Below are 15,069 nucleotides of genomic sequence, written 5' to 3' on the forward strand. Positions count from 1 at the left end.
TCAATGCTTATACCAAACCTGAGACCCTTCCTATAGCATGAGATGTGATATCCAACTGCTTCCCATTCCAATCCTGAGACCCTTCCTATAGCATGAGATGTGATATCTCTATGCTTCTAATACCAAACCTGAGATCCTTCCTCTAACATGAAATGTGATATCCAACTCCTTCCCTTTCCAAACCTAAGAGCCTATCTATAGCATGAGATGTGATATCCAAGTCCTACACATTCCAACCCTTAGACCCTTCCTACAGCATGCAATATGATATCTCAATGATTCTAATAACAAACCTGAGACCCGTCCTATAACATGAGATGGGATATCCAACTCCTTCCCATTCCAATCCTGAGACTCTTCCGATAGCAGAGATGTGATATCTCAATGCTTATACCAAACCTGAGACCCTTCCTATAACATGAGATGTGATATCCAAATCCTTCCCGTTCCAAACCTGAGACCCTTCCTTTAGCATGAGATGTGATATCCAGCTCCTTCCCATTCCAATCCTGAGACACTTCCGATAGCATGAGATGTGATATCTCAATGCTTCTAATATCAAAACTGAGACCCTCCCTATAGCATGATATGTGATATCTAAGTCCTTCCCATTCCAATCCTGAGACCCTCCCTATAGCATGAGATGTGATATCCAACTCCTTCCCATTCCAATCCTGAGACCCTTCCTATAGCATGAGATATGATATCTCAATACTTCTAATACCAAACGTGAGATCCTTCCGATAACATGAGATGTGATATCCAAATCCTTCCCCTTCCAAACCTGAGACCCTCCCTTTAGCATGAGATGTGATATCCAACTCCTTCCTATTCCAATCCTGAGACTCTTCTGATAGCATGAGATGTGATATCTCAATGCTTCTAATACCAAACCTGAGATCCTTCCGATAGCATGAGATGTGATATCTCAATGCTTCTAATACCAAACCTGAGATCCTTCCTATAACATGAGATGTGATATCCAAATCCTTCCCCTTCCAAACCTGAGACCCTCCCTTTAGCATGAGATGTGATATCCAACTCCTTCCCATTCCATTCCTGAGACCCTTCTGATAGCATGAGATGTGATATCTCAATGCCTCTAATACCAAACCTGAGATCCTACCTCTAACATGAAATGTGATATCCAACTCTTTCCCCTTCCAAACCTGAGAGCCTTCCTATAGCATGAGATGTGATATACAAGTCCTTCCCATTCCAATTCTGAGACCCTTCCTATAGCTTGAGATGTGATATCCAACTCCTTCCCATTCCAATTCTGAGACCCTTCCTATACTATGAGACTTGATATCTCAATGCTTCTAATACCAAACCTGAGACCCGTAATATAACATGAGATGTGATATCTAAATCCTTCCCCTTCCAAACCCTAGACCCTTCCTTTATCATGAGATGTGATATCCAACTCCTTCCCATTCCAATCCTGAGACCCTTCCGATATCATGAGATGTGATATCTCAAAGCTTCTAATATCAAACTTGAGACCCTCCCTATAGCATGAGATGTGATATCCAAGTCCTTCCCATTCCAATCCTGAGACCCTTCCTATAGCATGAGATGTGATATCTCAATGCTTCTAATACCAAACCTGAGACCCTTCCTATAACATGAGATGGGAATATCCAACTCCTTCCCATTCCAATCCTGAGACCCTTCCGATAGCAGAGATGTGATATCTCAATGCTTATACCAAACCTGAGATCCTTCCTATAACATGAGATGTGATATCCAACTCCTTCCCATTCCAATCCTGAGACACTTCCTATAGCATGAGATGTGATATCTCACTGCTTATACCAAACCTGAGACCCTTCCCATAGCATGAGATGTGATATCCAACTCCTTCCCATTCCAATCCTCAGACCCTTCCTATAGCATGAGATGTGATATCTCAATGCTTCTAATATCAAACTTGGGACCCTACCTATAGCATGAGATGTGATATCCAAGTCCTTCCCATTCCAATCCTGAGACACTTCCTATACCATGAGATGTGATATCTCAATGCTTCTAATACCAAACCTGAGACTCTTCCTATAACATGAGATGGGATATCCAACTCCTTCCCATTCCAATCCTGAGACCCTTTTGAAAGCAGAGATGTGATATCTCAATGTTTATACCAAACCTGAGACCCTTCCTACGGCATGAGATGTCATATTCAACTCCTTCCCATTCCAATCCTGAGACCCTTCCTATAGCATGAGATATGATATCCAACTCCTTCCCATTCCAATCCTGAGACCCTTCCTATAGCATGAGATGTGATGTCTCAATGCTTCTAATACCAAACCTGAGATCCTTCCTATAACATGAGATGTGATATCCAACTCCTTCCATTCCAATCCTGGACCCTTCCTATAGCATGAGATGTGATATCTCAATGCTTATACCAAACCTGAGACCCTTCCTTTAGCATGAGATGTGATATCCAACTCCTTCCCATTCCAATCCTGAGACCCTTCCTATAGCCTGAGATGTGATATCTCAATGCCTCTAATACCAAACCTGAGATCCTTCCTCTAACATGAAATGTGATATCCAACTCCTTCACTTTCCAAACCTGAGAGCCTATCTATAGCATGAGATGTGATATCCAAGTCCTTCCCATTCCAATCCTTAGACCCTTCCTACAGCATGCAATATGATATCTCAATGATTCTAATAAAAAACCTGAGACCCGTCCTATAACATGAGATGGGATATCCAACTCCTTCCCATTCCAATCCTGAGACACTTCCGATAGCAGAGATGTGATATCTCAATGTTTATACCAAACCTGAGACCCTTCCTATAACATGAGATGTGATATCCAACTCCTTCCCGTTCCAAACCTGAGACCCTTCCTTTAGCATGAGATGTGATATCCAGCTCCTTCCCATTCCAATCCTGAGACACTTCCGATAGCATGAGATGTGATATCTCAATGCTTCTAATATCAAAACTGAGACCCTCCCTATAGCATGATATGTGATATCTAAATCCTTCCCATTCCAATCCTGAGACCCTTCCTATAGCATGAGATGTGATATCTCAATGCTTCTACCAAACCTGAGACCCTTCCTTTAGCATGAGATGTGATATCCAACTCCTTCCCATTCCAATCCTGAGACCCTTCCTATAGCATGAGAGGTGATATCTCAATACTTCTAATACCAAACCTGAGATCCATCCTATAACATGAGATGTGATATCCAAATCCTTCCCCTTCCAAACCTGAGACCCGCCCTTTAGCATGAGATGTGATATCCAACTCCTTCCCATTCCAATCCTGAGACCCTTCTGATAGCATAAGATATGATATCTCAATGCTTCTATACCAAACCTGAGATCCTTCCGATAGCATGAGATGTGATATCTCAATACTTCTAATACCAAACCTGAGATCCTTCCTATAACATGAGATGTGATATCCAAATCCTTATCTTCCAAACCTGAGACCCTCCCTTTAGCATGAGATGTGATATCCAACTCCTTCCCATTCCAATCCTGAGACTCTTCTGATAGCATAAGATATGATATCTCAATGCTTCTATACCAAACCTGAGATCCTTCTGATAGCATGAGATGTGATATCTCAATACTTCTAATACCAAACCTGAGATCCTACCTCTAACATGAAATGTGATATCCAACTCTTTCCCCTTGCAAACCTGAGAGCCTTCCTATAGCATGAGATGTGATATCCAAGTACTTCCCATTCCAATCCTGAGACCCTTCCTATAACATGAGATGTGATACCCAACTCCTTCCCATTCCAACCTGAGACCCTTCCTATAGCATGAGATGGGATATCCAACTCCTTCCAAATCCAATCCCCGATACCCTTCCGATAGCATGAGATCTGATATCCCAATGCTTCTACCAAACCTGAGACCCATACTATGGCATGAGATGTGATATCAAACTCCTTCCCATTCTAATCCTGAGACCCTTCCTATAGCTTGAGATGTGATATCCAACTCCTTCCCATTCCAATTCTGAGACCCTTCCTATACCATGAGACTTGATATCTCAATGCTTCTAATACCAAACCTGAGACCCGTCCTATAACATGAGATGTGATATCCAAATGCTTCCGCTTCCAAACCTTAGACCCTTCCTTTATCATGAGATGTGATAGCCAACTCCTTCCCATTCCAATCTTGAGACCCTTCCGATATCATGAAATGTGATATCTCAATGCTTCTAATATCAAACTTGAGACCCTCCCTATAACATGAGATGGGAATATCCAACTCCTTCCCATTCCAATCCTGAGACCCTTCCGATAGCAGAGATGTGATATCTCAATGCTTATACCAAACCTGAGATCCTTCCTATAACATGAGATGTGTAATCCAACTCCTTCCCATTCCAATCCTGAGACACTTCCTATAGCATGAGATGTGATATCTCACTGCTTATACCAAACCTGAGACCCTTCCTATAGCATGAGATGTGATATCCAACTCCTTCCCATTCCAATCCTGAGACCCTTCCTATAGCATGAGATGTGATATCTCAATGCTTCTAATATCAAACTTGAGACCCTCCCTATAGCATGAGATGTGATACCCAAGTCCTTCCCATTCCAATCCTGAGACACTTCCTATAGCATGGGATGTGATATCCAACTGCTTCCCATTCCAATCCTGAGACCCTTCCTATAGCATGAGATGTGATATCTCTATGCTTCTAATACCAAACCTGAGATCCTTCCTCTAACATGAGATGGGATATCCAACTCCTTCCCATTCCAATCCTGAGACTCTTCCGATAGCAGAGATGTGATATCTCAATGCTTATACCAAACCTGAGATCCTTCCTATAACATGAGATGTGATATCCAACTCCTTCCCATTCCAATCCTGAGACACTTCCTATAGCATGAGATGTGATATCCAACTCCTTCCCATTCCAATCCTGAGACCCTTCCTATAGCATGAGATGTGATATCTCTATGCTTCTAATACCAAACCTGAGATCCTTCCTCTAACATGAAATGTGATATCCAACTCCTTCCCTTTCCAAACCTAAGAGCCTATCTATAGCATGAGATGTGATATCCAAGTCCTTCACATTCCAACCCTTAGACCCTTCCTACAGCATGCAATATGATACCTCAATGATTCTAATAACAAACCTGAGACCCGTCCTATAACATGAGATGGGATATCCAACTCCTTCCCATTCCAATCCTGAGACTCTTCCGATAGCAGAGATGTGATATCTCAATGCTTATACCAAACCTGAGATCCTTCCTATAACATGAGATGTGATATCCAACTCCTTCCCATTCCAATCCTGAGACACTTCCTATAGCATGAGATGTGATATCCAACTCCTTCCCATTCCAATTCTGAGACCCTTCCTATACTATGAGACTTGATATCTCAATGCTTCTAATACCAAACCTGAGACCCGTAATATAACATGAGATGTGATATCCAAATCCTTCCCCTTCCAAACCTTAGACCCTTCCTTTATCATGAGATGTGATATCCAACTCCTTCCCATTCCAATCCTGAGACCCTTCCGATATCATGAGATGTGATATCTCAAAGCTTCTAATATCAAACTTGAGACCCTCCCTATAGCATGAGATGTGATATCCAAGTCCTTCCCATTCCAATCCTGAGACCCTTCCTATAGCATGAGATGTGATATCTCAATGCTTATACCAAACCTGAGACCCTTCCTATAGCATGAGATGTGATATCCAACTGCTTCCCATTCCAATCCTGAGACCCTTCCTATAGCATGAGATGTGATATCTCTATGCTTCTAATACCAAACCTGAGATCCTTCCTCTAACATGAAATGTGATATCCAACTCCTTCCCTTTCCAAACCTAAGAGCCTATCTATAGCATGAGATGTGATATCCAAGTCCTTCACATTCCAACCCTTAGACCCTTCCTACAGCATGCAATATGATATCTCAATGATTCTAATAACAAACCTGAGACCCGTCCTATAACATGAGATGGGATATCCAACTCCTTCCCATTCCAATCCTGAGACTCTTCCGATAGCAGAGATGTGATATCTCAATGCTTATACCAAACCTGAGACCCTTCCTGTAACATGAGATGTGATATCCAAATCCTTCCCGTTCCAAACCTTAGACCCTTCCTTTAGCATGAGATGTGATATCCAGCTCCTTCCCATTCCAATCCTGAGACACTTCCGATATCATGAGATGTGATATCACAATGCTTCTAATATCAAAACTGAGACCCTCCCTATAGCATGATATGTGATATCTAAGTCCTTCCCATTCCAATCCTGAGACACTTCCTATAGCATGAGATGTGATATCCAACTCCTTCCCATTCCAATTCTGAGACCCTTCCTATACTATGAGACTTGATATCTCAATGCTTCTAATACCAAACCTGAGACCCGTAATATAACATGAGATGTGATATCCAAATCCTTCCCCTTCCAAACCTTAGACCCTTCCTTTATCATGAGATGTGATATCCAACTCCTTCCCATTCCAATCCTGAGACCCTTCCGATATCATGAGATGTGATATCTCAAAGCTTCTAATATCAAACTTGAGACCCTCCCTATAGCATGAGATGTGATATCCAAGTCCTTCCCATTCCAATCCTGAGACCCTTCCTATAGCATGAGATGTGATATCTCAATGCTTATACCAAACCTGAGACCCTTCCTATAGCATGAGATGTGATAACCAACTGCTTCCCATTCCAATCCTGAGACCCTTCCTATAGCATGAGATGTGATATCTCTATGCTTCTAATACCAAACCTGAGATCCTTCCTCTAACATGAAATGTGATATCCAACTCCTTCCCTTTCCAAACCTAAGAGCCTATCTATAGCATGAGATGTGATATCCAAGTCCTTCACATTCCAACCCTTAGACCCTTCCTACAGCATGCAATATGATATCTCAATGATTCTAATAACAAACCTGAGACCCGTCCTATAACATGAGATGGGATATCCAACTCCTTCCCATTCCAATCATGAGACTCTTCCGATAGCAGAGATGTGATATCTCAATGCTTATACCAAACCTGAGACCCTTCCTGTAACATGAGATGTGATATCCAAATCCTTCCCGTTCCAAACCTGAGACCCTTCCTTTAGCATGAGATGTGATATCCAGCTCCTTCCCATTCCAATCCTGAGACACTTCCGATAGCATGAGATGTGATATCACAATGCTTCTAATATCAAAACTGAGACCCTCCCTATAGCATGATATGTGATATCTAAGTCCTTCCCATTCCAATCCTGAGACCCTCCCTATAGCATGAGATGTGATATCCAACTCCTTCCCATTCCAATCCTGAGACCCTTCCTATAGCATGAGATATGATATCTCAATACTTCTAATACCAAACGTGAGATCCTTCCGATAACATGAGATGTGATATCCAAATCCTTCCTGTTAAAACGGATTTCTGAACTCTGTCCTGGTGGCGCAGAAGTTCAGAAGGCCAACCTAATTACTTGGAACAGGGTAACCTCTGGACAAGCCAGACCAATCAAGGTAGCGATCGCGGCGGTCAAGACTAGGTCTCAAGAGGGGTGAGGGTGACTGAAAGCCCGCAATGAGCACACAAAGCAAGAGCGCTTACAAACTACTCCAAACAGTTGTTATATCAAAAATAGATACACATTTATTTTAAGGCCTTTAAAATAATGACCGTAGCGAGAAAATCACAATATTAAACCAACACATACCATATCAACACAATATATATACAAATACACAGTCGCAAGCGTTTAAAGCACGAAATATGTAGTCCACCTGCCAGGGAAGGAAAACAGGCAGTGCGATAATGCTTTCGACTCAGTTCGCCTTCATAGGCACCTAACTAGATGGAAGTCCGAGCCCTGCGAAGAGTGGAGCCTTGTGCTCAAAGTACCTGCCACGCCGGTGCCGACGGGCACAAGGGGAAGCTCTTCGGAGGAAGTCAGGCGGTTCACGTTAGTGCACAGCAGAAGAAGAACAGGTTCCGCAACTCAAGCGCAGCCTCCACAGCGGGCAGAAGCAGAGCGCGAGCGCGGCAAAAGGGTGCTGTTTTTACACAGCAGGGAAAAGCAATGGGATACTGCAGGAGGGCGACCAGATCCTAGATATACTACTCACCGGTCCCCGAAGCAAGCAGACCCAGGCTTCTCCACGATAGTTTCAGCAGCTGGCAGGTTCAGAAGAGCAGGGAACGCTTTGTAGTCGTGCAGAGCAAAAAGACGTCCCAATCGACGAAACCGGCACAGTTTTGTTGCCGCACAGGACAACGGAGCGGCCGTGTGTATTCGAGCCAAATGAACCCTCCTCCCTTCAGACCTGGGGACGCCAAGCGTACGAAGCGTGGGAGAGGGACAAGGACTCGCAATACAACACAACCTGGCGGCGGTTGCAGAGCCAAACTCCTTTGTAAGCTGGTCAGTCAACTGGATGGCCCAGAGACGCTTCCGAAGGCTTACTTGGCAGGAGATGGTTGAAGATGCCAGGAATAGCTGTTCCTGCTATTCCAAAGGTTGAAGCACCAGTACAGGCCTTCTGGTTCGATCAAAGGAGGACAGGGGCTCTCCGGACGACAGCAGTGCAAAGGAGGATTCCTTCAGCGGGTCACCAGCGATTCCTCGGTCCAGCCTCGTAGTTGCAGGATACTTGGCTCCTGTATTCCTTCGTTCGTGAGAACTCAGGAGATCGACATGGTAGTGGTGTTTCCAGCCCCCTCTTATCCACGGTTCCCTTCGCGCCAAAACGGAGGGGAGCCAATGAGAGATCCGCTCTTCAAAACACATACCATACGTGGACCAATCACGGACCACGGTGGTCCCAGGCATTCACACCACCCTAGACTCTCTGGCACCCAGGATGTGTATTGGGACCAGACATCCCAGCCCACACCCTGGAGGCACACAAACGACATGTAGAAGCCCGCGAAAGCAACCACGTTTCGCGGGAAAGTACATGCCCAAATAAGGAAGGCCCCGGGTCGCTGGACCTGGGGAAGGTGAAGGGAGCAAGACGGACAGTGGACAGGACAAAGGAGCCTCGCGGCCTGGCCATTTTGGGAGCCAGGCCACCATTTTGGGTTCAGTGCAAAAACGTGCTCAGAACGCCAAAAGGAGCTCAAAATAAACAAAACGATCGCTGCCACCATTCCAGTCCCTGAATGACTTGCACCGATCAAATACCATCCTAAAAGAGTATCTAGGGCCTGTAGAAGGCTAGAGACCCAAGAGAGCTGTAACTTAGCTTACAGTGCCCTCTTGTGTCGTGTAGCACTAAAGCCGCAACATGATAAAAGAAACTACGGGAAACAGCGTTCCCCGGTACTGACTGTCTTAAGGGCATGTCAGTTTCCCCGTAAGAAAGGAGCGAAAGCCCAGAGAAGTGCGGCAGAAGGCTGTACTTCTCTGGCAAAGTCAAGAACAAGGTTAAAAACAATAGCAAAAAGTTTAGGGGTTGCCACATGGAAGGAAAATTCCCTACAATTACGAAATCTTTCCTAACACTCACCCCTCCCAGACTATGGACAGGGGGAACTAATCCACCCCTGGATGAGTCTCTTGTTCAGGTCGGTTAAACATTCTGGACAACCCATCAGCATTGCTATGTTGGACACCTGGTCTATGCTCAATAGTGAATTCGAAGCCTTGAAGACTTATGGACCACCTAAGCAACTTTGGATTCTCCCCCTTCATGTTCATTAGCCACTTTAACGGCTTATGGTCAGTCTGCACAGTGAAGTGGGTCCCATAGAGGTAGGGCCGCAGCTTCCTTAGGGCCCACACAACAGAGAAACATTCTTTCTCTACCGTGGACCATCTGAGCTCTCTGTCCTTAAGCTGGCGACTAATAAAACCGATAGGGTGTTCCTTACCCTTCTCATCTACTTTTGATAGTACAGCTCCTATCCCAGTGTCAGAGGCATCCGTCTGCACGATAAAAGGTCTTTGATAATCAGGGGCCCTGAGCACAGGGGCCTGGCACAAGGAGTCTTTTAAGCCATTGAAGGCCTTCTCACACTCGTCGGTCCAAGTTACCTTCTTGGGTTTCTTCTGAGTTGTGAGGGCAGTCAGAGGAGCAGCTATGGTACCATAGTCTGCCACAAAATTGCGGTAATACCCCGTGAGTCCTAAAAAGGCTCTCACTTGGGTTTGCGTAGTGGGGGTAGGCCAGTCTTGTACTGCTTGTACTTTACTGGGTAGAGGCTGTATCCTCCCTCCACCTACTTCATGTCCAAGGTAAACCACTGAGCCTTGTCCATTCTGGCACTTACTAGCCTTTATGGTCAAGTGGGCTTTCTGAAGAGCCTGGAGCACAATCCCGAGGTGTTTCACATGGTCTTCCCAGGTGGCACTGAAAACTGCTATATCGTCCAGATATGCAAGACAGAATTCGTCCAACCCATTCAACACATGATTCACAAGCCTCTGGAAAGTGGCAGGTGCATTCTTCAACCCGAACGGCATTACCCGGAATTGGTAAAGGCCGTCTGGTGTAGAAAATGCCGTCTTCTCCCTGGCATGTTCTGCTAACGCTATTTGCCAATAGCCAGCAGTGAGGTCAAACGTGCTGAGGTACTTGGAGGCACCCAAAGTATCCACCAGCTCATCTGTTCGAGGCAAGGGGTGGGCATCTGTCTTGGTGACAGCATTCAGAGCCCTGTAATCCACGCAGAACCTCAATTCAGAAGTGCCTGCCTTTGGAACCAGAACCACAGGACTGGACCAAGGACTACTAGAGGGTTCAATCACCCCAAGGTCTAACATTTTGTTGACCTCGGTCTTAATATAAGACCGTACTTTATCCGACATCCTGTATCCCCTACTTTTGGTAGGTACACTGTCTCCTGTGTCAATGTTATGTTTGCACCAAGGTGTCAAACCAGGGGACTGTGAAAACAGGGGGGAAAACTGCCTAAGCAAACTTTTCACCTCAGCCTGCTGATCAGAAGTCAGGTGAGGGGCCACTCGGACACCCTCAACGGAGCTATCTGAAGGACCGCTTTGGAACAGGTCGGGAAGAGGTTCAGACTCCTCTTCCTCAACGTCTGACGCCAGTAGCAGTGCTGCGATTTCGACTCTTGGGACGAAAGCCTTCAGCCTATTCACGTGAAACACTTTTGGAGCCTGTCCAGGCCTTCCAAGGTCCACTAAATAGTTCACCTCACCCAGGGGCTCCACCACTGTGTAAGGGCCTGACCATTTGTCCTGTAAAGCGCGAGGCCTTATTGGATTCATGATCAGGACTTGCTGACCAGGTATAAAGTTGATGAGGGAAGCTTTCTGGTCGTACCAATGTTTCACCAGCGCTTGCCCTGCCTTCAATTTATCACTAGCCAAGCCCATCAGAAGTACCATACGTTTTCTGAGCCCTAGCACATAGTCAACTACATTGGTAGTAACAGGGGGAGTGGGCATCTCCCATCCCTCCTTGACAATGGCTAAGTGTCCCCGTACGGGATGACCGAACAGAAGTTCGAAGGGGCTGAAGCCAACACCCTCCTGTGGTACCTCTCGGTAGGCAAACAGCAAGCATGGTAAAAGAAGATCCCATTTTCTTCTCTGGGGCTCCTCCAGAGCCCCAATCATGCTCTTTAACGTTCTGTTGAAACGTTCCACCAGACCATTGGTCTGGGGGTGGTATGCAGAAGAGAACTTGTAGGTGACCCCACATTCTTTCCACATAGCCTGCATATACTTCGACATAAAGTTGCTGCCACGATCTGACACAACTTCTTTAGGGAAGCCAACCCTAGTAAATATGCCGAGTAAAGCTTTTGCAACTGACTTGGCTGTTACAGTTTTCAATGGGATGGCCTCAGGATACCTGGTTGCATGGTCGACCAGCACCAGGATAAACCTATTGCCCGAGGATGTTTGCGGGTCAAGGGGACCGACGATGTCGATCCCTACCCTTTCAAATGGTACCCCCACAACTGGGAGCGGTACCAACGGAGCTTGGATTGTCGCGTCAACCTTACCAGACAACTGGCAGGAGGCGCAACTCCTGCAGTGACTTTCTACTTGCACCCCCATCTTGGGCCAGTAGAAGTGCATGGATAACCTTTGCTTGGTCCTCTTCATACCAAGGTGACCAGCAAGGGGAACTTCATGCGCCAACTGCAGGAGGAAGGGTCTAACAGCAAGGGGAACCACCAACCTCCTATGGTCTCCTTCTGTAGACTCTGTGGGCTCACTATACAGGAGTCCACCTTCCCAATAAATCCTATGCTTCCCAGGAGGTTCACCCTCAAGCTGGGAGCAGGCCTGTCTCCTTAGGCCTTCCAGAGATGGGCACTCACGTTGGCCTTTACTGAATTCGTCCCTATCAGGACCTCCTTCAACTAACAAGTCTTTTAGTTCAGGATGATCGTTGGGGTCGAATACTTCAGGCATCGCCACCTCCTCGTCAGGCTCGGGCGATTGACCAACTTCCTCCACCGCAGTGGTAGGCGAGCTCGGGGGAATATTCTCTTTCCCCCGTCTTGACTTGTAGACTCCTTTCGCCTTGGGTTGCCCCTTCGGCTGGGGCGGCGTATTGGACTTGGCCAATGCTGCCCGTGCTTGAGATCGTGTGTAGGGTCGTTCGGCAGTGTCTCCTACGAGCCCTAAAGCTCTGAGATCATTACCTAATAAGACCTTTCCTGGGACGTTTCTCTGAATGCTCACTGGAATCCTGACTGCTGTACCATTTAAAGTTAGATTAACAGGGATCACGGGAAACATACGGAGGGGGCCATCAGCCAACTTAGTGGGCATCAGAGTAGCTCTGGCAACTTCCTCTGAGTCTACCAAGGTAGAATCCACTACAGTTCGACTGCACCCACTATCCCTAAGAGCTGGAGTATCCACTCCATTGATCAGCACACTGTCTTTAAAGTAGTGCTTGGTATTATCCGGAATCCTAGCATACGCCTCTGCGACTTTAGGCTCCCAGGAACCCAGGGACACTAAAACTACCTCGGCCTCTATTCCGCTGGGAAATGAGTCCGAGGAGAAGGATGCTCCTGTAATCTCTTCTTCCTCGTAGGAGGAGAAGGCCAGATTAGCGGAGTGGACCCCCAAAGGTCTAACCTTACAACGGGGATCCCCCTTCACATGGTCAGTTGCTCCACAAGAAAAACAAGCCCCAGTGGGTCTGTTTACGTAGGGAGGCTTATTGTAACCAGAGTTCTGTTTCAGAGGCGCACCTCCACTACCCTGTGAGTTCTCTTGTGTCTTACCCTTGTTTTTCTTTTTGTGGCCCTTTTGGGAAGAAGATTTAGCAGATTCCCCACCCTCCATATCTTTGGACTTTTTCCCCTCCTCCTGCTTACCAGGATGAGTTTTGTCCTTATGGGACACTCGATGTGACACCCATAAGTCTGCTGCAATGGCCAGCTTCTTAGGATCTATCTCCTTCGAATCGGCCAAATGCTGCTTAAGCTCCGGGGAAGAAGAAGCAAAAATGTGTTCCAGCATGACAAGATTTATCATGCCGTCGAAGGTAGAAACCTTATAGCCTTCGACCCAGCCAGTTAAGTTTTTCAAAGATTCAGCGACATAAGATACCCAAGTACCACCTTCCTTTTTCTTATACTCTCGAAAACGCTTTAAATATTGGGCCGGAGTCTTCCCAAACTTTAAAATGAGAGTCTGCTTTAACATTGCGAAATCAGCCCGCTCAGCCTTCGACATTTCCATAATGGCACTACAGCCAGAATGGGGCAGTCTACTGAGCAACCACGCAATCTTATCAGCATTGTCAACTTCCTGGACCTCGCATGCATACTCAAACGCATTCAGCCAGTCCATAATGTCATTCCTCTCTTCATACACACTGAGCAGATCTTTTGGAAACCGTGGATGAGAGGAGGCCCCAGACCCATGTCCAGGACCCTTGGATCCATTTGCAACCTGAAGCTTGGCCAGTTCCAACTGGTGATCCCTGTCTTTTTGTTTTTCTGCCTGTTCGATTTTTAGTTTGGCTATGCTGAATTCAAGCTCCTGCTGCCTAAACCGCAGCTCTTGCTTCTTGAATTCAAGCATAGCCTCCCCATCAGCACTGGCAGAGGAAACATTAGACAGCTCGTCCTCCCTGTCCTCATGGTCGCGGTGGAACAGTGCGGCGGCAGAACCGTCGGTTCTACCAGTGAGAGCAGCCCCACCACCTTCCGCACTGTCCTCAGAAGTAATAGCGTCAAGCTGCGCTTCTTGCCACGCCACGATTCTTTGGATCATTTCCAATTTAGTGCCTTGAGAGGAAACACCTCTCTCCGCACACATCTTTTTCAGCGTTTCTGATTTGGAAGCATTTAAAGTTAACAACGTACTTGTTTCCATACTGTTTGATAGGACTATGGACTTTTTAAAGTTATACTATAACAATTCACTACGTGTACTGTTTGGAATAACCTGAAATGCCTTAGTTCGAGCGCAACACTGGATACCTTCAGTCGTATCCCACCGCTGTACACCAATTTGTTAAGACGGATTTCTGAACTCTGTCCTGGTGGCGCAGAAGTTCAGAAGGCCAACCTAATTACTTGGAACAGGGTAACCTCTGGACAAGCCAGACCAATCAAGGTAGCGATCGCGGCGGTCAAGACTAGGTCTCAAGAGGGGTGGGGTGACTGAAAGCCCGCAATGAGCACACAAAGCAAGAGCGCTTACAAACTACTCCAAACAGTTGTTATATCAAAAATAGATACACATTTATTTTAAGGCCTTTAAAATAATGACCGTAGCGAGAAAATCACAATATTAAACCAACACATACCATATCAACACAATATATATACAAATACACAGTCGCAAGCGTTTAAAGCACGAAATATGTAGTCCACCTGCCAGGGAAGGAAAACAGGCAGTGCGATAATGCTTTCGACTCAGTTCGCCTTCATAGGCACCTAACTAGATGGAAGTCCGAGCCCTGCGAAGAGTGGAGCCTTGTGCTCAAAGTACCTGCCACGCCGGTGCCGACGGGCACAAGGGGAAGCTCTTCGGAGGAAGTCAGGCGGTTCACGTTAGTGCACAGCAGAAGAAGAACAGGTTCCGCAACTCAAGCGCAGCCTCCACAGCGG

The sequence above is a fragment of the Ambystoma mexicanum genome, unplaced genomic scaffold (genome assembly GCF_040938575.1).
Source record: "Ambystoma mexicanum isolate Mex_15411 unplaced genomic scaffold, UKY_AmexF1_1 Mex_scaf4, whole genome shotgun sequence".
NCBI lineage: Eukaryota > Metazoa > Chordata > Amphibia > Caudata > Ambystomatidae > Ambystoma > Ambystoma mexicanum.